At 50.6% G+C, this 26,638-nt stretch overlaps 1 long non-coding RNA gene across 1 annotated transcript in view; it reads right to left on the bottom strand.

The window, feature by feature from the left end:
• The window catches only part of LOC147014341 (uncharacterized), a 200,664-nt gene that overhangs the window by 68,852 nt on the left and 105,174 nt on the right, over positions 1-26,638 (bottom strand). The window contains exon 2 of the long non-coding RNA XR_015050742.1: positions 13,121-13,257. This is a non-coding gene — a long non-coding RNA (uncharacterized LOC147014341). The remainder of the gene's footprint in view (positions 1-13,120; positions 13,258-26,638) is intronic.

Genomic DNA, 26,638 nt, shown 5'->3' with positions numbered 1-26,638 from the left:
TAAGCTCGTTATAAATCAATAGGAATAACATTTGAACCATTGCACATTCATTTTTCTGTACAGCGCATTCTTTTGATAAAATCCCAGCACCCGACAAAACAACCACCCGCGGCCTGGGGCAACTGGAGGCCAATAAACCTTCTTTATTCACCCCCACCTCTCTCAAAGCCCCCACACCACATTGATCATAATACAAATCCCATCGATTGATCTCCACCAAACTCACTCTCACACGGGAACTGCTGGCATTTATCTCAACAACGTTAAACCGCATCACTCGAGCAATGAAAAACAAATATGCAATGAACAGCAACCCACAACCCACATCACGAGTCCGTCTCTTGGTTGTAGACTCGATGTTGTGACTCGCGACTTCCTTTAACGCCACGGGCTCACCGCAACCTGTTGAAGCTGCCCGAACAACACCGGCGCGCATTGCCTCACGAACGCTGCCGAAGCGCGGGAACTCATCGCGAGAGCTGATACGGCTCTCGCCGCTCCCGAACCGTACATCACCGCCGCAGGCAGCAACGAACGGCCGCTCCCATTGCATCGACGCGGCTCCCGCCGCCAGAACCTCGCCCTCGGTACTCGACGAAGGCATCGAAGAGAGCACCGGCACACCTGGAGGTACGAACTGGAGATCCAGCCCGAGGTGCGCCAGCCAGTCCCGACCCAAAAGGACGGGCCCCTCCCCTCGCCCCACAAACACCGTGAGTAGGGCGCTTCGCCCCCGGTAAAGCACCGAGACGTCGGGCGCTGCAAGCGGCGCAACCGCTTCGCCGGTGTACGCGCGCGATGCGCGGGCAGCACGAGCGGACTCAATTCGACACCCGATCAGTGCCCCGATCACTTCGACATTCACTGGCATCGGTCCTGTCACCGTAGGACCAACTGAAACCAGGTTCAACATGGGCAGCATCTCCCGCTCCGGGTCGCTGGAATCTCTGTGCCCCGGCTGCAAAACTCGACCCGGGGCATCACCGTGCACGCCATGCACTGAACACCATACCGGCGGTAGGTCTTGACCCGGGACGGAAGGATCGCTTTGCACACCACCATCTATGACTGTAACGATGGGCGATGACCCTCGGCCCACACACCGTAGACGACCTCGAGTGCTCAGACCGCCGTCCGAGTGATTGCCTTGCAACGCTCGCCCATGACCCGCGCCGCAGACCGTGCGCGTGGCCGTGCGTGCCTGGCCCATCGTGCTGACCCCCGGACCATCTGCTGTGCCCCGACCATCGAGACCCCGGACATTCTTCAGAGCTCGCGCGACGTCCCACGCCGCGTTTGAGCCGAACCGCGTGTCCCCGTTCTTTAGCCGTGGCTCTGCAGAAATCATTCCCCCGACCTGACGTGCCTCAATAAAACGAACACTGAGCGCGGCCGTTGCCCACTCGACGTGGCCGAAGTCGATTCCGACGAAGGCGGGCACGCGTTCGTGCGCCGTGCACCGACCTTCTGCCATGCTCGTGCTGGCGAGACCCTTGGCTCCATAGCCTGGAACCGCACGGGGTATTTTCCGCCCTGCACACGCCGATCCGAAGATCCTCGTCAGCCAACTGTGGTGTACTGGATAGAAGATGCTTAGCAGGCAGACACGAGCGGGGGAACAGTCGAGCCGGGCTGTGTTGCACAAGCGCGAGCGCGGGCGTACTTTGCCCGCGGCTCCCCTTTATTACGTATTCAGCACACGCACAAGCCGGGCGACTACAGCATCACTACCACGGCTCAGGCGGCACGCACACCTTATATCCCTTGCAGACCCGATGACCACGACGACCCCTCCTCCCATCATTATGCCCCGCCCTGCATGCCCCCAGGCTACACCACACTTTTTCCTCTAGGTCTTCCAAAAACACAGGGTGATTCCAGATTGGGTCAATTCCCCACAAGGTTTCTCCTCCAAGCGAGGTCTCCGTCCTCCTTGCACACAAGCCTCTCTTGGTTCTCTCATGCACGAGCCTCTCCTTTTGACTGTCTCGTCGCCACTCTAATGCAGTGGCGGACTGTCTCGTAGACTGTCTCGTAGACTGTCTCGTCTTGATCCCCATGCACACGAGTCGACCGTGTTCTCTTCTTCCTCCCTCTTCTGTATTCATGTCCACCCCAATCTCTCTTGCACGTTCTCGCCTCACGGACTCTCCAGCCATTATGAGCCTCTCTTTGTACTCTCATGGTGGACTGTGCTGATTGACTCTCTAGTCTCTACTCCCGTGCAGGATGTTATCTCTTAGTCAACTCAAGGTCGACCCAGTCCTCTTCTTCCTCCTTGGCGGAGTTTTTCTCCCTTGTCCCACCCACAGAGGCAGTCCCTATCTATACTAATAAATGTCAGTGTGTGTGCGTGCGTGTGTGTGTGTGTGTGTGTGTGTGTGTGTGTGTGTGTGTGTGTGTGTGTGTGTGTGTGTGTGTGTGTGTGTGTGTGTGTGTGTCAGTGTGTCAGTGTGTCTCCTCAAGAGAGGAGAAACATCGTGTCTCCTGATAACTCCAAAACCAAGAAACCTCGTGGCCTGAATCTTTGCCTGCATACGAAGGGATCTCCAAAGTAGTGCACAAGTGAAACTTTGGTGTTTGGGTTCATTAAGACACTCCTTTTGAAGATAATTAGCGACCTTATTTAATTGTCCTTTGTCAGGGTAAAATCCTTGCTCAGCCCTCTGTCATCTTGCTTGGATCTTAAATCGCCATTTTGTTCGGCCGATTCAAACATTCCTTGATTTGGAAACACGATGTACTCCCATGGACTAATTAAAGTATATTGTCGAAATATTCTATTGGATTGCAGAATCGGATCTCATGGACTAAATAAGTGTCTAAATCTGGAGTGAAAGCTGAAAATTTTAACAAATCAGCGATTTTTTATGTTTATTTATTTAAGCAAATCATTAAGCTAATTTTGTTTTTGTTTTTTTACTGTTCGGACGATTATATTGAGTGAAGAAGAGATTAAGGAATGGTCAGAAAGTGTAACTTCAATGAGTGCAAGGCCGTGCTCTATAACCTGCTTTTGCAAGCCATGATGATACAGTCCACAGGGGTCCTTTTTTTTCGGAAATTACGTATGCATTTTTCTTTTTACCATGTTGTGCAATCTGCTTTCATGAAAAAAATATTAATATAAATATGCTAATAGTTGCTGCAATATATTAATAGTTGCCAGTTGCTAAAAACGAAGACGTATGTAGACAGCACACACAGACGTGGTAGATTTGGGTACAAATGACTCTCTGTTTATGTGTACGTGCCTGCATGCTTGGTTGCATATGTGCGGTGTGCAAGTTTCGCGGGCGGGCGATCTGAACACAAACTCACACCCGGTCCTGTGGTGTGTGGCGCTATGGAGGAGGTTATGTGGCCATCTCGCCAACCATGAGCTGCAGCACCAAAGCCACATGGGGAGTGGAGGTAGTGAGGCATCGAAGCCACGTGCAACATGCCACCATACAGTGCAGGTGTGGGGAAATCCGTGCATGTGTGTGAGTGAAAGGATGAGTATATATTTGGGGGTGGGCGTGCATGCAGTCAGGCCTTTGCCAAGTAGTTAGCATGGGTTTTCATTGTTAAATGCTCCCACCAGGTTTTATATAGAACACAGCAGTTAAAAAGAAAACGTTGCTGTTTGGTCACATTTTATCGCCCCGGTAATGCCTTGGTACGCTGCCTACCATCCCATTACACTGCCTTCCTTCACCTCCCTCACGGTGCCTTCCCCTCACGCTATCCTCCTCCCAAACCCCCTCCACCAACATACACTCTCCGGAGGTCGAGGAGAGAAAGGGGTGTCAAAGAATGTGCAAATTTGACAAAGGAAAGCATTTTTTTAGCAGTCGAAACTGATGATCGGATCCATTCTGCAATTTGTTTCAGGTTAAGAGAAGCTCGAGCTTATCGTATATATGGGAATGAAATAAAGGCACCAACACTGGTGCAGCTTTTTCTATGATTGAAGGAAAACGGCCATCCTTCGCTTCCCCTTCCCTCAATCTTACCTGCTACCAAAGCCCTCCACCCCCCACGGAGGGCTCTGGACGGTGTCTGGGCGTTGATTAGTAAAGTACGATCTGTTTGAACATGTTGTTTTAACGTACGCAATTTCGTGAAATCCTGTACAAATGCCGGCAAAAGTGGATCATACCCCCTCCCCCACTTTCCCTCCCCTCAAGTCCCTGCATGTCCAGAATACCTTGTTCCACTCCCCATTACCCTCCTCTCTCCCGATCCTCCTCGCGAAGTGTCCAGCTATGTGTGGTGAGGTCTCGCTCTCCACCCACCCCGTCTTTGCTCCCTCCCACCCACCCCGTCTGTGCTCGCTCCCGCCCACCCCGTCTTTGCTCCCGCCTACCCACCCACCCCGTCTTTGCGCCCTCCTACCCACCCACCCCGTCTTTGCTCCCTCCTACCCACCCACCCCGTCTTTGCTCGCACCCCGTCTTTGCTCCCTCCCTCCCACCCCGTCGTCGCTCCCTCCCTCCCACCCGTCGTCGCTCCCTCCCTCCCACCCCGTCGTCGCTCCCTCGCTCCCTCCCTCCCACCCGTCGTCGCTCGCTCGCTCCCTCGCTCCCTCCCTCCCACCCGTCGTCGCTCCCTCGCTCCCTCCCTCCCACCCGTCGTCGCTCCCTCGCTCCCTCCCTCCCACCCGTCGTCGCTCGCTCCCTCCCTCCCTCCCACCCCTTCGTCGCTCCCTCCAATCCACCCGCCCCTTCCTCGCTCCCTCCCACCCGCCCCTTCCTCGCTCCCTCCCACCCACCCCTTCCTCGCTCCCTCCCTCCCTCCCATACACCCACCCCTTCCTCGCTCCATCCCTCCCTCCCACCCCTTCCTCGCTCCCTCCCACCCCTTCCTCGCTCCCTCCCTCCCTCCCACCCCTTCCTCGCTCCCTCCCTCCCTCCCTCCCATACACCCACCCCTTCCTCGCTCCATCCCTCCCTCCCACCCCTTCCTCGCTCCCTCCCACCCCTTCCTCGCTCCCTCCCTCCCTCCCACCCCTTCCTCGCTCCCTCCCTCCCTCCCACCCCTTCCTCGCTCCCTCCCTCCCTCCCACCCCTTCCTCGCTCGCTCCCTCCCTCCCACCCCTTCCTCGCTCGCTCCCTCCCTCCCACCCCTTCCTCGCTCGCTCCCTCCCTCCCACCCCTTCCTCGCTCCCTCCCACCCCTCCCACCCCTCCCACCCCTTCCTCGCTCCCTCCCACCCCTCCCACCCCTTCCTCGCTCCCTCCCACCCCTCCCACCCCTTCCTCGCTCCCTCCCTCCCACCCCTTCCACGCTCCCTTCCTCCCTCCCACCCACCCCTTCCTCGCTCCCTCCCTCCCTCCCACCCCTTCCTCGCTCCCACCCACCCCTTCCTCGCTCCCACCCACCCCTTCCTCGCTCCCTCCCTCCCACCCCTTCCTCGCTCCCACCCACCTCCCTTCCTCGTTCCCACCCACCCCGTACTCCCCCCCCTTCCTTGCTCCCACCCTCAAATGTATTTGTAATATTGGTGATATTATATTTATTTGTAATATAAAAAGGTTCAAGTGATCTACGGCTTTAAATGGTCAAGGGTCAATGCTGTCTAATCAGTCTCAATGGTGTTAAGGTCAAAGAGGGTCTAAACTCTAAAGGGACTTGAAGGACTGTAAAGGTTGAAACTAAATGGTGAAGGGATCTAAACGTGTCAAGTGTCGAAAGCGTCTTTTCGGTAAAGGGGTCTTCAGGGCCTCAAAGGTAATAGGGGGCTCAATCGATCTTAAAGGTTTTCTGGGTCCGTTGGGGTCTTTTGGGTCATCTGGGACTTTTTGGTCTTTTGGGTCCTCTGCATCTTATTAATATATTAATCGACAAATTCTTATGGTTTTGGAAACTTACTCCAGGGGGAGAGCATACATGGACACATAGGTGACCCAAGGATTAGTTATTTCATTACTTTGTATAGATAGTCCTTGGTCCCTTGTCACAGGGTTGTTTGGGTGGGAGGAGCATTCCTTGGTTAGAACGTATATCCCCAGTGTGATGTCGTCCTCCCCCCCCCCCACCCGTTTACCCCACCCCCTCCCTTGCTTTCAACAATCCCTTTTTCCCATTCGTCCGTTATCCACTCCCTCCCCGCACCACCTCCCTCTGCTCCTTTAGACGATCCCTCCTTCACCTCATCGGTCTTACCTTCGGCCCGGCAGCCGTTCAGTCGTCTCTCTGTCCAACGACATCCCTTTCCATTTTCCTTCCATTCGCACATTGTTTTGATTGGGTATGTTCGAGGTTGTGGTTGTTGAACCTTCGGGCCCACCGTGTGGGACTGTGTCCATTCTCACATGCATGTTCATGGCGTGGGTTGCGGTGCTTTGTTATGCGTGGTGGGGGTGCGCGCATCTCGCAGGCACGGTACAGTGCAGGACTGCACAAATTAATGCTAGCTCGTGAGGGAGGGGGCGGGGGCTCCCGTGGCGGCGTTGGGTACGTGAAGGGAGGGGCGGGGGCTCCCGTGGCGGCGTTGGGTACGTGAAGGGAGGGGCGGGGGCTCCCGTGGCGGCGTTGGGTACGTGAAGGGAGGGGCGGGGGCTCCCGTGGCGGCGTTGGGTACGTGAAGGGAGGGGCGGGGGCTGCATTGAAAGTTTCCTCAGAATGATGCGGAATTTTATACAGGTTGGATTGTGGAGCATCGTGGACCCGCCCCAATCGGATGCGCACCAATAAGGAAGAGGTCCGCACAAGCTGAAATGGAAAAAAAGCGATATATGAAGAGGAAGAGGATAGGAGGCTTGCACGAGCAGAGTGAGAGGAGGAAGAAAGAGGATAGGAGGCTTGCACGAGCAGAGTGAGAGGAGGAAGGAGAGGACAGAAATGCAAGTGTACGAGATAGTCACCAAAGAGCTTGTCCTTGTGCTAAAAGCTTATCATGTGAAGAGCAGAAAGCCCATAGCATGGACGAGGTAAGGGCAGTGTGGAAAGGCCAGAACGCGCTTTGGTTCATGGGGAGCTGCTGGACATGGGGCTCAGCAGAAACGGAGTTGCTTATGGCTGGCATATCTGGGATGCCAGAGAGGACTCGCCTGGGTCTGGGCATCTCGGGGAGGCTGCGTAGCCAATCATGCCACATCGTCACTGCCCATCTTCCCCATTCTCTAGTATATATGGGCTTGTGCAGCCCTGTCGGGCTGTGTGAGGTGAGGGAGAAAAGGAAAGACCCTACTTTTCTTTTCAAGTTCTTCTTGTTGTCTTCTTCTCCCCTGAGTGATGATGGCCAAGTCTCTTCTGTAAGGAAGAATACGTGTTATGGTTAAATCTGCTCGTGTGCTTTTTACTTTCTTGTCTGTATCATGACTCGCTTTTGAATGATTGCTGTGTGTGTAAATAAATAATTATTTCTTATTATTATTTTCAATCTGTCTCGGTTGTCTTTTCCTTTATTGGTCCGACCCAGTGTACAAGTATAGTTAGAAGGGAAGTTATACCCCACCTGATTTGCTCTGTAAGTCGGTGCTGCACCAATTTAGACGCTCGGCAGAAAAATCACCAGATGTGGTGCCGAGGGTGTGGCCTCCAGTTCAGTTGCCGTGCGAATAGAAAGGTATTGAAGAAACATCGAAGCATAACCCAGCGAGGCCGGTTGTCAAAGTCCAGCGGCTATGGCTTTGTAAGAACTACAGCCTCTTGGATTATGGAGTCATCTGTGGTCGGCAGCTTCAGGACAGGGTGTTCGGGAGAAACTGGAGTGCTTCCCCTCATGGTGAGTCCCGAACCCCCGGCTGTAACAATATAGTCACACGGCTTCACCACTTCACGGTTTCACAAACAGACTGTGCTTTTCATTTTTATATCCATACTAATAAGTGTGTGTGTGTGTGTGTGTGTGTGTGTGTGTGTGTCTCCTCCACAACTCCAAAACCATGAAACCTTGTAAACTGAAACTTTGCATGCATACAAAGGAACTCCAAGGTCGTACATGAATGAAAATTTGGGGTTTGGGTTCATTTAAACACCCCTTTTGAACATAATTAATGGCCTCATATAATTATCCTTTATCAAGGCTCATACTTGGTCACCTCGCTGCCCCTCACTGGGTTCTTCGTAAGTCATGTTTTTTGGCCTGCTCAACAGTAACTTGACTTGGAACAGGCTGCAACGATTTCTTCATGATAAAGTTCTTTTTTCACTTTCCTCATTCATATCATTGAATACCTGATTATCATTCCTATGAATTACTGGATACACTGCAATGCTTACAAACCCAGCAGACGCCAGCGTTTGTGACTTTATTTCATTTCCACACATGCATTAACCTCTACAATCTCTTAATCTCAGGCAAATTTCAAAATTTAAACTTCATTATTGAATTCAGCAGTACTTCCGACTGCTCAAAAAAGTGTTTATTTGTCCAACTTGGACATTGCCTGACATTCCAGGCATCTCCAGGTGTGTGGTATTTATATGACCAATCGTCCATTGCTAATCGCTTGCCAAGCTAGCCGTTACTCATCAACCATTTTGTTGGAGTGCTTGCTTGAGTGCTTAAGCCACTTAGTGCGAATATTTTAGAGCACTCACCATCACTGAATACATCAATCGATTTAACCAAGTTCAGGGCCTACTCGCCTGCATTTGACCATGTCATGCCTCGGGCGGTGCGTCAGGCGATGCTCGCTCGCTGAAAATGTGTAATTTTATTTTACACCATGTTTCCCCTTTTTGTACGATCTTCTTTCATTAAACGACCCATCACTTCGGCATAGATAGATTATATGAGATGCATAGAAAAAGTTAACACAAAAAAAATTCTTCAACCGTTTTGATGGAGTGCTTGCTCTAGTGGTTAAGCCACTTGGCAAGCGCTCTTCAAGCTGCGATGGCGATACCACAGCACGGTTCTACGTGGGGACATTTTCAGAGTTAGGAAGGCAAAATAAATGAGATGATCACAATGAGTAAAAAATGTTTTCAGTTGTTGCAAAACAATGAATTGCCACATCACGGCATGATAGCCGAGAGGTACGCACGCTCACTCTTAGCTGTCTTACCTGGGTTTGAATCTTAACCCAGCTATAAACTGTCATTCCCGGTGTTTCCCAGGTAGGGTGATTCATCAAGGTGCGTGCCGTCTCTCAGATGGATGCTAAACTGGATGTCACATATGCTGGAATCTCCCCCTCCTCTCTATTCCCCTCCCCTCCCTCTCTCTGCCCTCTTCCTCTCTCTCCCACCCCTATCCCTCTCTCTCCCACCCCTATCCCTCTCTCTCCCACCCCTATCCCTCTCTCTCCCACCCCTATCCCTCTCTCTCCCACCCCTATCCCTCTCTCTCCCACCCCTATCCCTCTCTCTCCCACCCCTATCCCTCTCTCTCCCACCCCTATCCCTCTCTCTCCCACCCCTATCCCTCTCTCTCCCACCCCTATCCATCTCTCTCCCACCCCTATCCCTCTCTCTCCCACCCATATCCCTCTCTCTCCCACCCATATCCCTCTCTCTCTCTTCCACCCCTATCCCTCTCTTTACCACAAGGACAAGGATGCAAATCGAGAACCACTCCACCCCTTTCCCCCTCAAGTCCCCCTACCAAACGAAAGTCCAGAACCCCCTTATCCCCACGCTTACCTCCTCCCAACCCCCTCCACACTTCCCCCTTTCGCTCTCCTCTCTCCCTCATCCTCCTCGCTGCCACCCCTCCCCCCTGCCCCGGAGTGTATAGCAATGTTTAGTGACGCATCGCTCTCCGCGCACTCCTTCTTCACACTACCCCGCCTAGCAACCCCACCCCTCCTTGCTCCCTCCCTCCTCACTCCTCCACACATCTACCATCCCCTCTCCTCCCCCTCTCTTTCCCCTCTCCTCCCCCTCTCCCTCCCCTCTCTCCTCTCCTCTCTCCCTCCCCTCTCCCTTCTCTCCTCTCCTCTCTCTCCTCTCTCCCTTCTCTCCTCTCCTCTCTCTTCTGTCTCTCCTCCCTCCTTTCTCTAGCCACGATGCTTATCGTTATGCTGACGCTGCCATTATTCAATCACTGTTACCACCACCGCCTATTGGGACTGGTCGGGAACGGGGCAAGCATGACCCTTACCATGGCAGATACTTGCATCTGGATATTCAAACCTCTAACTTGGGGTGCGAGTGTGTGCTAGACTTCGTTTGATGTTGTTTGGGTAGCCCAAAAGCTCCTTTCACTTGTGACCCTCATTGCGTGTTCGGGGAACGTTCATGGTTGAGGTGTGCAACCAAACACCCCAGTCCCATGTTAATAGTGGAGCTCAGCCGCGTGGAAAAACTCAGGGCAAATGGTGCCATTTCTGCTGCCAGACTCTCACATGGGCAGAGCCAGCACCGGTGGTTATCGTCTGCACATCAATGGGGGCGCTGGCAAACACCTACCACTCTGCCTGGTCCGCTTCCAAACTCCACCCCTGCCAGGGGGATTATAAAAGCGCAATGCGTTCCACACAGAAGCTGCTCTGGTTTGTTCTTGTTCTTTTGCACGTTTTAGTTCTTGGCATTCTGGTAGTCGTGGTGCATTCCTGGTTGGCGGACAACAGAGCTTGGCAGAGCAAGCGGAACGGAGTCCACAAACGAACAGAAGGGTCAGGTGCCAGACCGTGCACAGTATTAGACAGTATAGCAGTACACTTACAGACCTCCTTACATTTCAATAAGCCTATCTCTTTCTACGTTCTTTTCTTTATTTCCGTCTCATCTCCTGTGGATGAGAATAAACATCTCCAGCAATAAACATCAAAAAGAGCACCAGTGATTACCCGGGCCCACTGATTCACATCTGTTACATCTTCCTCTCTGTACATCACCTACCAATCACTGCACCCCTCACAGCACCTCCTCTGACCACACACCATTGACACCCTCAGTTTTCCTCCTCCTTCCCCTCCTTGACGACTGGGTTTGTGCAGATCCATTGACCACGCCTGGTAAATAAGCAGTTGCAAACACCTCAAACTTTTTCTCTCTCCCTGAACTCTCTAACTGTCCTTGGGAGTGTTTCTGAAGGCACCTGTCGTGTTAGTGTAAGATAAGATCGGAGAAGTTTGAGATTAGTATAACTTTACACTCTCTTTGCTTTTGTAAATCATTGCATTTCTTTTGCCACACCTAACCCATCCTTATGCCTGGTGATGGCTTAATGTTTAGGGTGGTGGGCTTAGGAACTTCGGGTCCTAAGATCAAATCCCATTTTGCTGTTGAATTAATACCAGGTGGGGTTGACTCAGCCTGTCATCCTTCTGAGGTCGGCAAAATGAGTACCAACTTGCTGGGATGATTGAGCCATTTGAGTATCCTGTGTCAGAGTGGTGACCCACCCAGGATTGTGCCCAATAGCCCAGGATACTGCTTCGGCAACACCAATGCTCTGTACAGAGTATGGTCCAATGGATTTGGATTAACCCATCATTGCTTTCCCTGCTGTATGTATTTTCATGTATTAAATCCCTTGCTTTTTGTGCCACATACCTTTCCTTGCCCATGCTAATCATAAAATTGCCTGCATTATAAATGTACCCAGTTAGTCGTGTATTTTCCTCCATTGGTCTAGTATAGCCTGCACTTAGCATTAGCCAGGTAGTTCTACCCCACGTGATTTGCTGTTAGCCAGTGTACACTCACTGTATTGCTCGGCAGTAGTCCGGGTGTGTGCTGAGGGCACAAAACCCGCTTTGTGCAGAGTCGTCTACAGGTAAGGTAACCACATGAAGTAGTGACACCCTGCCAGGAATGGCAGTACCAATCGGCGTTCGTGGTTGCTTAACAACCCACCAGGCCACAGAGATATCCACAAACTGTGGCCTCAGAACCGGGTGTTCGGGAGGAACTTGAGTTCGAGTGGCCTCGAGTGGCGAACCTCAAACTCTGGGCCGTAACTATATATGTGTTCATACAGTATATATATATATATATATATATATATATATATATATATATATATATATATATATATATATATATATATATATATACATATATATATATATATTTTTTTTTTTTTAAAGAAGGAGCTTCCCACCAAAAGTAAAAAAACTAGATCGACTCCGCTAATTTGAGCAAAAAAGCGAGAGCTTTTCTTTGCTCCTGTTAATGCAAACCATTCAACCAGAAGGCATGTGATGTGACCAGCAGGAAAAAAATTAAAAAGCAGGACCAGCGGGATAGCAGGAACAATTGTCTGGGTGGCAGACAGATGGTTGTTCTGTGCAGACTATGCGGTTTTACGGTGTGAGACATAATCCACGGCGATGCTCACTATAATAGTCAGGAGGTGCGTCTGATGTATAAACGACGAATGTAGTCATCATTGGATCAATATTTATTGGTATACCATCCTGATGATGGCAAATAAGCCCAAAATCTGGATCGATGGTTCCGTTTGATGTGTAACTGATGATGACCATGTAATCTTTGTCTCTTTGACAGAGACGGACAGAGTCTCTTTGACAGAGTCAAGGCTGAAGCGTCTGTGTTGGAGGCGACGCTTTGGTGTGGACTGTGTCAAATGAGTATCAGTGGAGTGCCCATCACACTCCTCATGTTTCAAGATTATATATATATATATATATATATATATATATATATATATATATATATATATATATATATATATATATATATATATATATATATATATATATATATTTGCAGTTGGGATTGTACACTTTTTAAAAGAAGAAAAAGGTGCATCCAACCAAAAGTAAATTGATCTCTTCTGCCTAGTTTTTGGTACCCCATTTCAGGAGGCGTTTCACCTGCTTCCCAGCGAGCTTCCTCAGGCCAATATACCTCATGTCTCGGCACACGTCTGCTTTTATTCCCGAGGCGACCATTCATTTCCGCTTTCAGTGCATGACGTCAATGAAGGAGTGTTTTTATTTTGCCAAACCATCAGCAATAAACATCAAAATTGCATCATCGATTGTCTGCTCGGCTCTTTTTACGACTTACTCATGATCTGGTATTGTATCGGTGGGGTGAGTGGATGTGTTTGCTTGTTGTTATTTTTGTGTTTCTGGGGCACGAGCATTGCTGGGTTCATGTCTGGGTTGGGTCCGATGGTGTGTGGGTTGCGTAGTTGTTGAAATTTCCAGTAGTTGTTGTGCATACGTCGGTGTGGCGTTGGGGATCGAGTGTTGCTGTTTTTTGCTCACCTTATCCAGTTGCTTGCACCATCCAGTTTTTATAGCTCGGCGACATCGCGCTGTTATATAATTGGGTATTCTGTCCTGTGTCTTCTGTCACGTCTTCTGTCACACTTATGGCCGCATACGTCCCTTTGATCTGAGGGCTAGAAATAGAAATTTGTCCAACGTCACAACTCTTCCCATCATGCATGCTAATTCACCATGTCTACATTTAAATTTTATAACAGCAAAATTGTTTCATCATTCTTAACCTTTTACTGCCCCCAGCCGCACGATATTGAAGTATTCGCTTCTTGTTGTTATTTGTGTCAAAGGTGTGTATTGTGTGGGAATGTCCACAGTCTCCCCCAGTTAGATCAAATTTTGCATACATGCTGGGGGTACCCAGGTTTATTTCATGGGCACAACCCCCTCCCACCACAACGAAATTCTCCATATGTTTGTGTGTGTGTACATCCGAAAATCATAGAAAAAAATAGGACCGCCTGTCCTGAAGCTCACCTAGATCAGGAGCAACAGTCACTCAAACCCCCCACAGACCCCCTGAGGCCCTGAATTTTTTTTAATGCAGTGAACAAACTTTTGAACATCAAGGGTGATGAAGGTGATGGTCAAGTTTCATCAAAGTCGTATGTGTAGTTTCGGAAAAGAAAACAAATACCTATTTTGGGGGGTCAAACTCCGCCCCATAGACCCCCTTAACGAGTGCAGATTTTGATGTGGTCGATACACTTTGGTACATCACTGGTGATAAAGGTTGTGGTCAAGTTTCATCAAAACCGTTTATGTAGTTTCGGAGATGAGAGCAAATACCTATTTTGGTGGGTTCAACCCCCGCCACCCCCGCCCCCCCAAGACACCCTTAATGAGTGTAGATTTTGATGTGGTTGATCCATTTTGGTACATTACGGCTGATGAAGGTTGTGATCAAGTTTCATCAAAGTCGTGTGTGTAGTTTTGGAGAAGAAAGCAAATACTTGTTTTTTTTTTGGTGGGGGGGGGGGGGTGGTGGTCAAATAAACCCCGTAGACACGCTTAATGAGTGTAGATTCTGACGCGGTCAATACACCATTAGGCATCAGATATGAAGCTTGTGACCAAATTTCATCAAAATTGTGTGTTTGCTTCAAGCGATAATGACTGAAGTGTTTACAGACTGATTAACTGACTGACTCACTCACTCACTCACTCACTCACATATGGACACTGCTTGATCGCATAAGCTCACCTGACTAAAGTCCAGGTGAGCTAAAAAAAAAAAACGCTGGGCCAAACCACCAAATTTTGCATCTGTGCTAAGGATACCCAAGGTAAGGTAATTGGCACCACCCCCAACCTTTGCAAAGCAACTATCTGTACGTATGTATGTGTGTTTGTATGTCTGAAAATCATGAAACTGATCTCAAACAAGGAAATTAAGCCATTTAGCCCATCATTTCAGTCGTGCGCTCGGGTTAATTTTGCTACAACTTTAAACATCAATCTTCTTCATGGTTGACCCAACCTGATCTTGATCAGTTTACCAGGCTTGTGTATGTATGTGTGTGTGTATCTATGTATATGTATATGTATATGTATATGTGTATATATATATATATATATATATATATATATATATATATATATATATATATATATATATATATTGTTGTGGTTGAGGAAATTCGTAAACCACCATTCAGGTCCCGTAGGTGAGATATCTCTGTAAGTATATGTGTAGTTAGCCCCACACCCGTTGTTTAGAGGGAATAAATGTCATTCATTCGGGCTGCGACCTTTTAAGATAGCCGTTTTTCTGTTCTATCTATATTTTGAGCCAACCACGTCTCAACCGCCATCACACAACAACCACCAAGCGCAACGCCGCTTCACAACAATAACAACGCCAACAGCCATGACCTTTACCGTCACATCTCGCTCTCGCAACCATCGCATCACCGCCATTCCAAGCGTCACTGTGGCCAGGGACCACCACAATAAACCCTCCACCACCTTCACCTCTCCTCCTTCTGCCGCCATTCCCGCACCGCTTGTGGGCACCGATCCTGGACTCGTACAGGGCGCTCACCGAGCAGCGGGTGCAAAAAGCGGCCTTTCCGAGAAATCGGATCAAGAATGATTCACGCCCACTTTTCCTCCGTCCAATGGGCGAGCGTGGCTCCGCCCCCGAGCCGATCCTGATCCAAAAATCTGCATATGATTTCTCCTGTCGCACTATAAAGCGCCGAGCGCGGAGCAAAAAGGGGGAGTTGGAGAGGTGTGGCAGCGACAGAGAGAAGAGTTTCTGTTTCGGGCTCGGGCGCGTTGTGGCGGCGGCGAAGCGTGGCAGCAGCAGCGCAGCAGCCAAGACGGGGTTCGGAGTCTGTCGGGGAGCTGCGGAGAGGGGAGGCCGGGAATGCGGTCGAGGTCGCAGTGGAGTCGCTCGTCGCGGGACCCAAGCAAGCCAGATATCCTCTTTCCCCCGAGCATCAACAACCCCCCCTGTTCCCCCCCCCCCACGCTGAGATAGTGTGAGAAGGGGGCCCCGTTCCCACCCTATTCCAGGCAGTGCCAGCGAGGCCCGCGGAGTCGGGGCGCCGCCGCCATTTTGCGGCTCATCACCAGATGGGTAGGCTCGACATGGTCTCGGCCCCAGACCCGTCTGCCCCGTTGTCGTTGAGGGTGGCCCCTTTTTCTTTTGCTTTGGAGTATATGTGTTGTCGGCGCCGTCTGTGAAGTAAAACTGTGTAAGTGTTGCCGTGTACTCGCGTAGTCGGTAGTAGATCTGCATTGTGTCCCTTTTGTTGCATTTGCTTTTTGTGCAGAATTGTTGTGTTACTTTTACATTTGCTTTTGGTGCATAATTGTTGTAATTGTATATGTGTGCTTTCCGTTTGCCGCGGAATAAATGTGCCTTATGTTGAACTGTCTTTCCCGTTTCGCTTTGTCTTTTCTTTAATTGAATCTCCATCTTACTTCACGTAAAGGGTTGGTCGTGGGCTAAATACGCCCAATAATTAATCGGAACCGTCGAAGTTGACGATAACACCGCTCGGTTATCCCGATAGTACGGAACGGGTCGCTTAAAGTGGCCCGTGTCCGAAGTCGACCTGCGGCGAGGTGCGATCGCCCGGTCTACCCTCCGTGTGGGTACTTAGGTAGGTCGAATTTGGCGAACAACCCTATCCCACGCGGGGGGCCGATTGACACGATCGTGGTGAGGCCGAAAGGCCCACCCGTGACTAGTTCCCGGCGTTAGTCCGAGAGGGTCACGACGGGATTGTCCGTCCGGTGGGCGACGTGCCGCGATTCGAGTTACGTGGCCGCTCGCACGCCGGCGGGCGCGAATCCACAACAATATATATATATATATATATATATATATATATATATATATATATATATATATATATATATATATATATATATATATATATATATATACAGTTCAACAATAAGCACATTTATTTCGCGATGAACGGAAAGCACACATATACAATTCCACCAATATACATATATTGTTGCGGATTCGCGCCCGCCGGCGTGCGAGCGGCCACGTAACTCGAATCACGGCACGTCGCCCACCGGACGGACAATCCAGTCGTGACCCTCTCGGACTAACGCCGGGAACTAGTCACGGGTGGACCTTTCGGTCTCACCACGATCGTGCCAATCGGCCCCCGCGTGGGATAGGGTTGCTCGCCAAATTCGACCTACCTAAGTACCCACACGGAGGGTAGACCGGGCGATCGCACCTCGCCGCAGGTCGACTTCGGACACGGGCCACTTTAAGCGACCCGTTCCGTACTATCGGGATAACCGAGCGGTGTTATTCGTCGGCCTCGACGGCTCGATTAATTATCGGGCGTTTTAGCCCACGACCAACCCTTTACGTGAAGCAAGATGGAGATTCAATGAAAGAAAAGACGAAGCGAAGCGGGAAAACAGTTCAACAATAAGCACATTTATTTCGCGATGAACGGAAAGCACACATATACAATTCCACCAAAAGCACATGTAAAAGAAGAAGACAATGCAGAGCTATCCGACTACCGAGCACACGGCAACACTTATACAATTTTACTTCACAGACGGCGCCGACAACACATATTCCCAAAGCAAAAGAAAAGAACCACCCTCCAGGATGAGGCGGGCCTGGGGCCGAGACCGTGTCGGGCCTACCCGTCTGATGATGAGACGCAGAGCGGCGGTGGCGCCTCAACTCCGCGGGCCTCGCGGACAGTGTCTGGTAGGGGGTGGGAAAGGGGCCCCCTTGTCGCACTATCTCAGCGCGGGGGGAAACAGGAGGGGGTTGTTGATGCTCGGGGGGGAGGAGGATATCACCCTGTCTCGGGTCCCGCGACGAGCGTCTCCTCCTCGACCTCGGTCGCGTTGCTGGCCTCTCCCTCTGCAGCTCCCGGCACCGACGCGAGCACCCTCTCGTCCGCCTTCGCCGCCGCCACCTCTCCACAGCTCCGTCTAATCGCCCTCTCCGTCTCCTCTCTTGGCTCGTCCCAACTCTTCACTCTTGACTTCTCCCCTCCGAACTGCCAACTGCAAACTGTTTGGCGAGCGCGGCCGTTTATATCCCCCGTGGCTTCGCTCCTTCACCTTTGACCCTCTGCCTCCGACCCTTCACCTCTCTAACTGGCTCCCCATTGGACCGAGGAAAAGTGGGCGTGAATGCTTTTTGATCCATGAATTTGCATATAGCGTCCTCACTCCAACGCCCTGGAGGCGGGGCCAATTCGAACCCAGCTCGCCGATAGGACGGAACAGAAGTGGGCGTGAGTCGTTTTTGATCCGTTTTTCTCGGAAAGTCTGTTATGTTTCTGAACACGCTGCTCGGTGCGCGGCCTACACGAGTCCAGTATCGGTGCCCACAAGTGGCGCGAGAATGGTGGGGATGCGATGGTGGCGAGTTGTGACGGTAAAGGTCGTGGCTGTTGTTGTGAAGCGGCGTTGTGGTTGGTGGTTGTTGTTGTGAAGCGGCGTTGTGGTTGGTGGTTGTTGTGAAGCGGCGTTGTGGTTGGTGGTTGTTGTTGCGAAGCGGGGTTGTGGTTGGTGGTTGTTGTGAAGCGGCGTTGTGAGACGTGGTTGGTGGTGGTAGTAATGGCGGCTGGTCCAAAATAAAGATAGTAAAAGAAAAACGGCTATCCTGAAGAGTCGCAGCCCGACTGAATGACATTTATTTCCTCGAAACAATGGGTTTGGGCCTAACTACACATATACTTACAGAGATATCTCACCTAAGGGACCTGAATGGTGGTTTGCGAATTTGGTCAACCACAACAATATATATATATATATATATATATATATATATATATATATATATATATATATATATGAATGTATATATATATATGAATGTATATATATATATATATATATATATATATGAATGTATATATATATATATATATATATGAATGTATATATATATATATATATATATATATATATATATATATATATATGAATGTATATATATATATATATATATGAATATATATATATATATATATATGAATGTATATATATATATATATATATATATATATGAATGTATGTATATATATATATATATATATATATATGAATGTATATATATATATATATATATATATATATATATATATATATATATATATATATATATATATATATATATGTATATATATATATATATATATATATATATATATATATATATATATATATATATATGTATTTATATATATAGATGTATTTATATATATGAATGTATATATATATTGTTGCGGATTCGCACCCGCCGGCGTGCGAGCGGCCACGTAACTCGAATCGCGGCACGTCGCCCACCGGACGGACAATCCCGTCGTGACCCTCTCGGACTAACGCCAGGAACTAGTCACGGGTGGGCCTTTCGGCCTCACCACGATCGTGCCAATCGGCCCCCCGCGTGGGATAGGGTTGTTCGCCAAATTCGACCTACCTAAGTACCCACACGGATGGTAGACCGGGCGATCGCACCTCGCCGCAGGTCGACTTCGGACACGGGCCACTTTAAGCGACCCGTTCCGTACTATCGGGATAACCGAGCGGTGTTATCGTCAACCTCGACGGTTCCGATTAATTATCGGGCGTATTTAGCCCACGACCAACCCTTTACGTGAAGTAAGATGGAGATTCAATTAGAGAAAAGACGAAGCGAAATGGGAGAAACAGTTCAACATAAAGCACATTTATTCCGCGGCAAACGGAAAGCACACATATACAATTACCACAATTATGCACCAAAAGCAAATGTAACAAAAGAAGAAACAACAATTACGCACCAAAAGCAATTGCAACAAAAGAAACACAATGCAGATCTACTACCGACTACGCGAGCACACGGCAACACTTACACAGTTTTACTTCACAGACGGTGCCGACAACACATATACTCCAAAGCAAAAGAAAAAAGGGGCCACCCTCAACGATAAGGGGGCAGACGGGCCTGGGGCCGAGACCGCGTCGAGCCTACCCGTCTGGTGATGAGCCGCAAAATGGCGGCGGCGCCCCGACTCCGCGGGCCTCGCTGGCACTGCCTGGAATGGGGTGGGAACGGGCCCCCTTCTCACACTATCTCAGCGCGGGGGGAAACAGGGGGGGGTTGTTGATGCTCGGGGGAAAGAGGATATCTGGCTGGCTTGGGTCCCGCGACGAGCGACGCCGCTGCGACCTCGACCGCGTTCCCGGCCTCCCCTCTCCGCAGCTCCCCGACTCTGACACGAGCGCAGACCTCCACAAAGCTCCTTGGCTTCTCCAGACTCTCCGGACCCCGAAAGACACTCTCTCGACTGATTTCGCCGCCGCCACAACTCTCCAACTCTTCCCTCTTCTCAACTCTTGGACTGAATTCGCCACAACTCTCCAACTCTTTCCTCTTCTCAACTCTCTCAAATTCGCCCCGCGCTCGGCGCTTTATAGTCCGACAGGAGAAATCATATGCAGATTTTTGGATCAGGAACGGCTCGGGGGCGGAGCCACGCTCCCCCATTGGACGGAGGAAAAGTGGGCGTGAATCATTCTTGATCCGCGAATCTGCATATAGCGATTATACTCCGACGCGCCTGGAGGCGGGGCCAAATCGTCCCACGCTCGCTGATAGGATGGAACAGAAGTGGGCGTGAATCATTCTTGATCCGATTTCTCGGAAAGGCCGCTTTTTGCACCCGCTGCTCGGTGCGCGCCCTGTACGAGTCCAGGATCGGTGCCCACAAGCGGCGCGGGAATGGCGGTGATGCGATGGTTGCGAGAGCGAGATGTGACGGTAAAGGTCGTGGCTGTTGGCGTTGTTGTTGTTGTGAAGCGGCGTTGCGGTTGGTGGTTGTTGTGTGAAAGCGGTTCTGGAGAAGGTGGTTGTGGTTGTTGAGATGCGGTTGGTGGTGGTTGTGGTGGTAGTAATGGCGGTTGGTCCAAAATAAAGATAGTAAAAGAAAAACGGATATCTAAAAGGGTCGCAGCCCGAATGAATGACATTTATTCCCTGTAAACAACGGGTTTGGACTAACTACACATATACTTACAGAGATATCTCACCTATGGGACCTGAATGGTGGTTTGCGAATTTCCTCAACCACAACACTACCCCCTCCCCTTTTTACAGACTCATCCCGAGTCGTCAAATTTTCGTGTGCCATCATGTGTAGTTCTCCCCTAGTACATTTTACCTACGGATCCCTGAGTGCGACATTCATGGTATTCGTGTCCCCAAAATAAATAACCTGAGGGGTGAGTAACTACCTAAACAAACCCACTCACACGGACGACTTAAATAAAATTGCCGGCGCTAAGACAGACATGCCGGGGGCGCACTCATATGTACAGTAGATCTTAACCTTAACTTACAAATTTTACACTAAACCATGGCCCAGGATCAATGAACTCTGCAAAAAGAAAGCAGTTAGCAGGGAGCCAGGCTGCTCGCATGCAGTCTCTGGCTCAGACAATGCAGGTGACAGGGAACGTGGCCGGCTGCTCACATGCAGTCGTAGGCCTCCCCTTTTGAAATGAACCCAGTGAACCACAACGGTGCATGGGCTGCACAAACGCAGTCTCCGTGCCAGCTCAAGTGGCACACGCAATGAACACAACAGATGGATGGATGGACACAAACACGGTGCACGGGCCGCCACTGCAGGCCCGTGTTGTAGCTGCCAACAGGGCAGTTCTCGCAGCTTGCAAACTGTTGCCTTGATCCTGGCGCACATGGAAATGAACAGGGGGGGGGGGGCAAAGCAAAAATTGAACGGGGCTGGTGAACAGGGGCAGTGGGCATGGCATGGCAAAGGCAGCAGGCAAACACAGCCTGCAGAACCAGGCCGCTGCAGGCAAGCACAGCCGGCAGACGAACTGGCCGGCACAGGCCTCGAAGCACAGCAGCTGCAGACTATCCAGCCGGCACAGGCCTTGCAGCAAAACAACAGCTGCCGATGAAGTGGGCCGGCACAGGCCTTGCAGCAACGCAGCCAGCAGATGAAGCTGGCCAATCTTTGCCGTTCAGTGGAGGTTGGTGGAGGGAGTGCGGTGGTGCTGGCCACTCGGAAGGCAGGCTCGGACCTACTCTACGGTCTCCCTCCCAACCTATCGCCTTTGCCTGTCACCGTCCATACCCACCCCCTTAATTTGTGAAAAACCAATTTAGCCCCCACTTATTTTTTTTTTGTTTGTTTTTTACTTCCCCACTATAATTCGTCCCCTAACCCCCTTTATCGTCCTTGTTCGGCTAACCTATCCTGTCACCTAGCCTTCTCCCAACCCCTACGTTCCCTTCCCGGAGGGGAATAAGGGAGAACTAGCGTCCTGCGTCAAGGCCCAATGAAGCCTCAAGATGGCCTCCCCAGAGTTCAGCGATCTATAACGCAAAGTGGGTCCAGCGGCCCACAACGAGAGCGAAGGGATGGATGGTGCGGAGGGGTACACTTCCTATCTACCCTAACCATTTAACTGTTAAACTACCCCGGGGCTTTCAACAAGCGCTTCTCGCTTAAACTATTGGTTCTAACAACCCAGATTCCCGTCGCCTGTTATGGTGTCCTCACAATTTTGGGCCTCGCCCCCCAATTTTCTCTCCGTGCCCTCACACGGTCTCATGGCTGGGACCCGTGGCTCCCCTTGACAGGCACGACCCTTTGCCGAATCTCCAGCTATGGCACCCCTGGGCACTACACAGCCTCCGAGCCTACCAGCTCCCTAAACACCGGGGAGTTCCCCCCATGGCACCTCCCCTGAAACGCACACGTGGCAGGCTGGCTTCCCAGGCCCCTTTCCGAGGGACACCCGTGCCCACAACACTGCCCACGCGGCTAACGGCGCCCCGGGCCCCCGCACCAAGCGGGCGCACCCGTGCCCACTATGCTATCCCGGCCCCCCATGGGCCCTTGGCCTACTACGGCCGACTAGCCTGGTGCCCGGGGTACCCACTCAGCGATACTCACCTTTCGCAGCCACGCTCCCAGCCCGTCAACAGGGCTCCTGCACCCCTCCAAATGGGTATCGAGCCTACTTTCCCAACAACAACAAAACGACTTCCATTTTGTAAATTTGACTAACCCCCTAACTCACTCTACACTGACCCCGGGGTCCCTTGGGCGGGAGTCACTCCTCCCCCCAATCACTCATCGCACCATGCAGTCCCCATTCGCTCCATACACACAGACCCGCTGGCCTCACTCATTCACCAAGCACATGTACTCACCTCACAACCCACAACTCTTCAACACACACACCGCTGAACTCTGCCATCCTTCTAACTACATCCCCTAACTAACTCGTGCTCCCACGTCGTCCCTGAAACTATAGCACGTTCCATTTAACACTACGTAGCTAAGCTACGTCCCCGCTACACATCCAAAGTCTGTCTCTGTCTCCAAATCTCTAAAATAACTTTTATTTCCCCACCTAAAGCTCATCTAAATCCCTCTAACTAATCCATTCCACGGGCCCCATGAGGACTTACCCCTGCCCGATGGAGCCGGTCTAGCTATGCTAACCCTTCCCCCTAACTAGTTTCATCCTGTGCCCAGGCCAGGGGGTCTTCCACCCCTTGGCCGGGAATCCTGTGCACCCGAAAGTGAGGCTTGCTTTTTATTTTTTTTTCACATGCGCAGCACCAGCGCGGCAACTCACAGCTCGCGCACTTTGCACCTGCCCGTGACGTCATGCAGCTGCACGTGTACCTCGTCCCTCCTTGGACGGTACCATCCGGCAGGGATACCCCTCCTGCCGCATTCCAACCCCACGTGTAGCCATGACGTCACCGTGCGCATAAAAAAACACAAGCCCCACGTCTCGAGGGGTTCCCCACGCGAACACATGTGCTCTGCCCGTTGGAGCTGAAAACAAACACACATACACACACACACACACACACACACACACACACACACACACACACACACACACACACACACACACACACACACGCCCGCGTGGAGAACCCGTCCGGTCCAAATCCGTTTACCTGCCTAAACTTTGTCCATCCGCGGGATCGGCAAATCCACCGCGTGCGTTTCCGGACCGGGACTTCATTCCCGCAAGCGAGCACGTCGGGGCCTCGTGCGTTGCACAGCACGGACCTCGCGCTCGCTGCTGGGTGAACCCGTCACGGTCCTCGAAACAGCTACAGCCGCTACCCGGCTTTTGTCTCTCTGTCGCCATTCAACCCACGCACACCTGCGTGTAACGACGCTAACACTCCATTCCATTACATTCGCCCCGGGAGACGCGGCTGCATGTTCACACATGCCCACCGACATCTCCCTCACACACAGCGACCTTGCACACGCTGTCTCTCTCACACTCGACCGCTCACTCACGCATGCCATTACCCTTGCACACGTGGCTCCACTCACTCGCGGCCTTTCACTCACTCGTGCCAGTTCCCTCACACAAACCATACTACTCACACACGCGGGGGCACTCATCCGCGGTGACTCACTCATACACCGTGCCTCACTCACACACGCGGGGCACTCATCCGCGGTGCCTCACTCATACACCGTGCCTCACTCACACACGCGGGGGCACTCAACCGCGGTGTTTCACTCACACACGGCGCGCTGGGAAGCACACCCTTCTGCACACTTACCACCACACCACTCACACACGGGGTCGCTTCCACACACGGGGACGCACTCACACCTTGCACCACACACACCGGGACAACCACACTGGGGATTCGTGTCCCCACAAGGGTCTCCGGGGCCTCTATACCCCCCAAGCTCGGCGTGCACCCCTTCGCAGCACTCCTCCCCTCAACCTCGCAAAGCACGACCGGACCCACCTGGTCGTGATTCGCCTCAAGGGGGCATACTCCCTCCCCTCGTTCCTGGAGGAGGCCATCTCGCTGCTCGCACCGGGTCTCTAACCAGTCCACCAGCTCACCCCCATTATCCTCCACTACCTCCGTGTGTGTGTGTTCGTCTCTATCCCCGTCTTCATCATGTAGTCTTCCCTCTATCGTTCCCATCTCCCGTGTCTCTGTACATTTATTAGTTTCTGTTGTCCCCTCGTGTCTATTAGTCTCTGCTTCTTTCTGGCGTCTTTCCCTTATCTTTATGTAGGTCAACCTTGCTTTCTCCTTAAGTCGCTCCCGTCCTTCCCTCTGTTTCACTCCTTGCTCTTTGTTTTCCAATCTCATTGTTTCTTTCAATTGGCTCATTTCCTTCCTGTGTTTCATTCGCTGTTCTCTCACTACTCTTCCTCGTTTCCTCTCCTGTCCTTCCTTCTCCAGTTTCATGGTTTTCTTCATTTGGTTAATCTCCTTTTTGTGTTTCATTCGCTGCTGTCTCATTACTCTTCCTCGTTTCCTCTCCTGTCCTTCCTTATCCAGTTTCATGGTTTGCTTCATTTGGTTAATCTCCTTTTTGTGTTTCATTCGCTGCTGTCTCATTACTCTTCCTCGTTTCCTCTCCTGTCTTTCCTTACCCAGTTTCATGGTTTTCTTCATTTGGTTCATCTCCATTTTGTGTTTCATTCGCTGTTCTTTGTCTATCTCCTCGTACTCCAGCCTCAGCTTTTCTTTCAATTGGTCAACCTCAGATTCATGTTCTTTTTGTTTTCTATTCCATTGTTCCTCTCGTTCTTCCCTCTCCAATCTCGTTGTGTCCTTCAATCTCCTGATTTCTCCTTCCTGCTTCATTCCTTGCTCCTTTACTTTCTCCTCGTATTCAAACCTATTTTTTTCCTTTTGTCGTTCAGTTTCAAATTCATACTCTTTCAGTTTTTTATTCCACTGTCTCTCTTGTTCCTCGTTCTGCAATCTCGTCATTTCTTTCAACTGACTGATTTCTTTCTCCTGTCTCATTCGTTCTTCCTTCATTACTCTTTCTTGTTCCTCATTCTTTAGTCTGGCCTTCGCTTCCAGCTGTTTGATCTGTACAGTGTGGTTTCTTAAAGTTTCATTTTCCGTTCTCTTCCTTTCCTCTTTTAACACTCTCAGTTCGTTTTGTAGTTCCCTCTCTTTGTTTTGGTGTTTCTCTAACTCAGAAACTTTCTTTTCCAATTCCTTTCTCATCTCCGCACACTCTGACTTTGCTTTGGCTTCTAATTGTTCAATCTGCTCAGTGTGGTTCCTTAATGTTTCATTTTCCGTTCTCTTCCTTTCCTCTTTTAACACTCTCAGTTCTTTTGGTAATTCCCCCTCTTTGTTTTGGTGTTTCTGTAACTCAGAAGCTTCCTTTTCTAATTCTTTTCTCATCTCCGCACCCTCCGACCTTGCTTTGGCTTCTAACTGTTCTTCCGTCTTGCCCTTGTGGTTTTCTACCCGTCTTCCTAGTTCCTCTGTCTCCGTTTTTACCTCCAGTCGCAGCTTATCAACTCTCTTCGTTATGTCTTGAAGTCTTTTCTCACACTCCACCGTTACGACCTTCAATCCCTCCTTTGTCTCCTCCTGGCTTTCTTTTAATTTTTCTAATACCTTTACCTCGTGTCTCGTCTCACACGTCTCCGGAATTATTTTCTCACCCGCCCCGACCACGGGCCTGACAGCCGTTGCACTCCCTCCCAGCTCGTTCGTTCCCACACGTGGCGTCGTCATTATGCCCGCCTGCAGACATTGGCCCATTTGCCGCATATCACCCTGCATCTCTTTCATTCTGTTCGTGTCTCCATCCATTTTGTTTTCCATCTGTTGGGCATTCGTATCCATTTTTTCGTTCATGCCTCTCATTCCGTTTTTCAACTGTCGTGCAGCTGTTTGTATTTCTGTCAACATGGCGAATAGCTGGGCCATGTCGGATGCACTCAGCTGAGCCGTTTCGGCAAGGATCGGGGGGTTTTGGTGGAGAGGGGGAGGGAGGTGTCATACACCGCGGCCGCCGCCGCACCTATTTCGGGCTCTGGGTTCAGTTGGGGGAGTTCGTATTCCTGCACAACCAACATTTCCTGCACGGGGTTTTCATCCTGGACCATGGATTCTACACATTCTAAATCCATTTCTAATACACCCGGCTCCCGCTCGCCTTGAGACACCATCTTATTTCTCGTAAAGGGTTAATTTGAATCGCTCGTAAT

Source organism: Eptatretus burgeri, chromosome 13, assembly GCF_056783735.1.
Source record: "Eptatretus burgeri isolate ZD-2024b chromosome 13, Ebu_testis_v1, whole genome shotgun sequence".
NCBI lineage: Eukaryota > Metazoa > Chordata > Myxini > Myxiniformes > Myxinidae > Eptatretus > Eptatretus burgeri.
The sequence above is the reverse complement of the archived record's forward strand: the minus strand, read 5'-3'. Positions and strand labels throughout refer to the sequence as shown.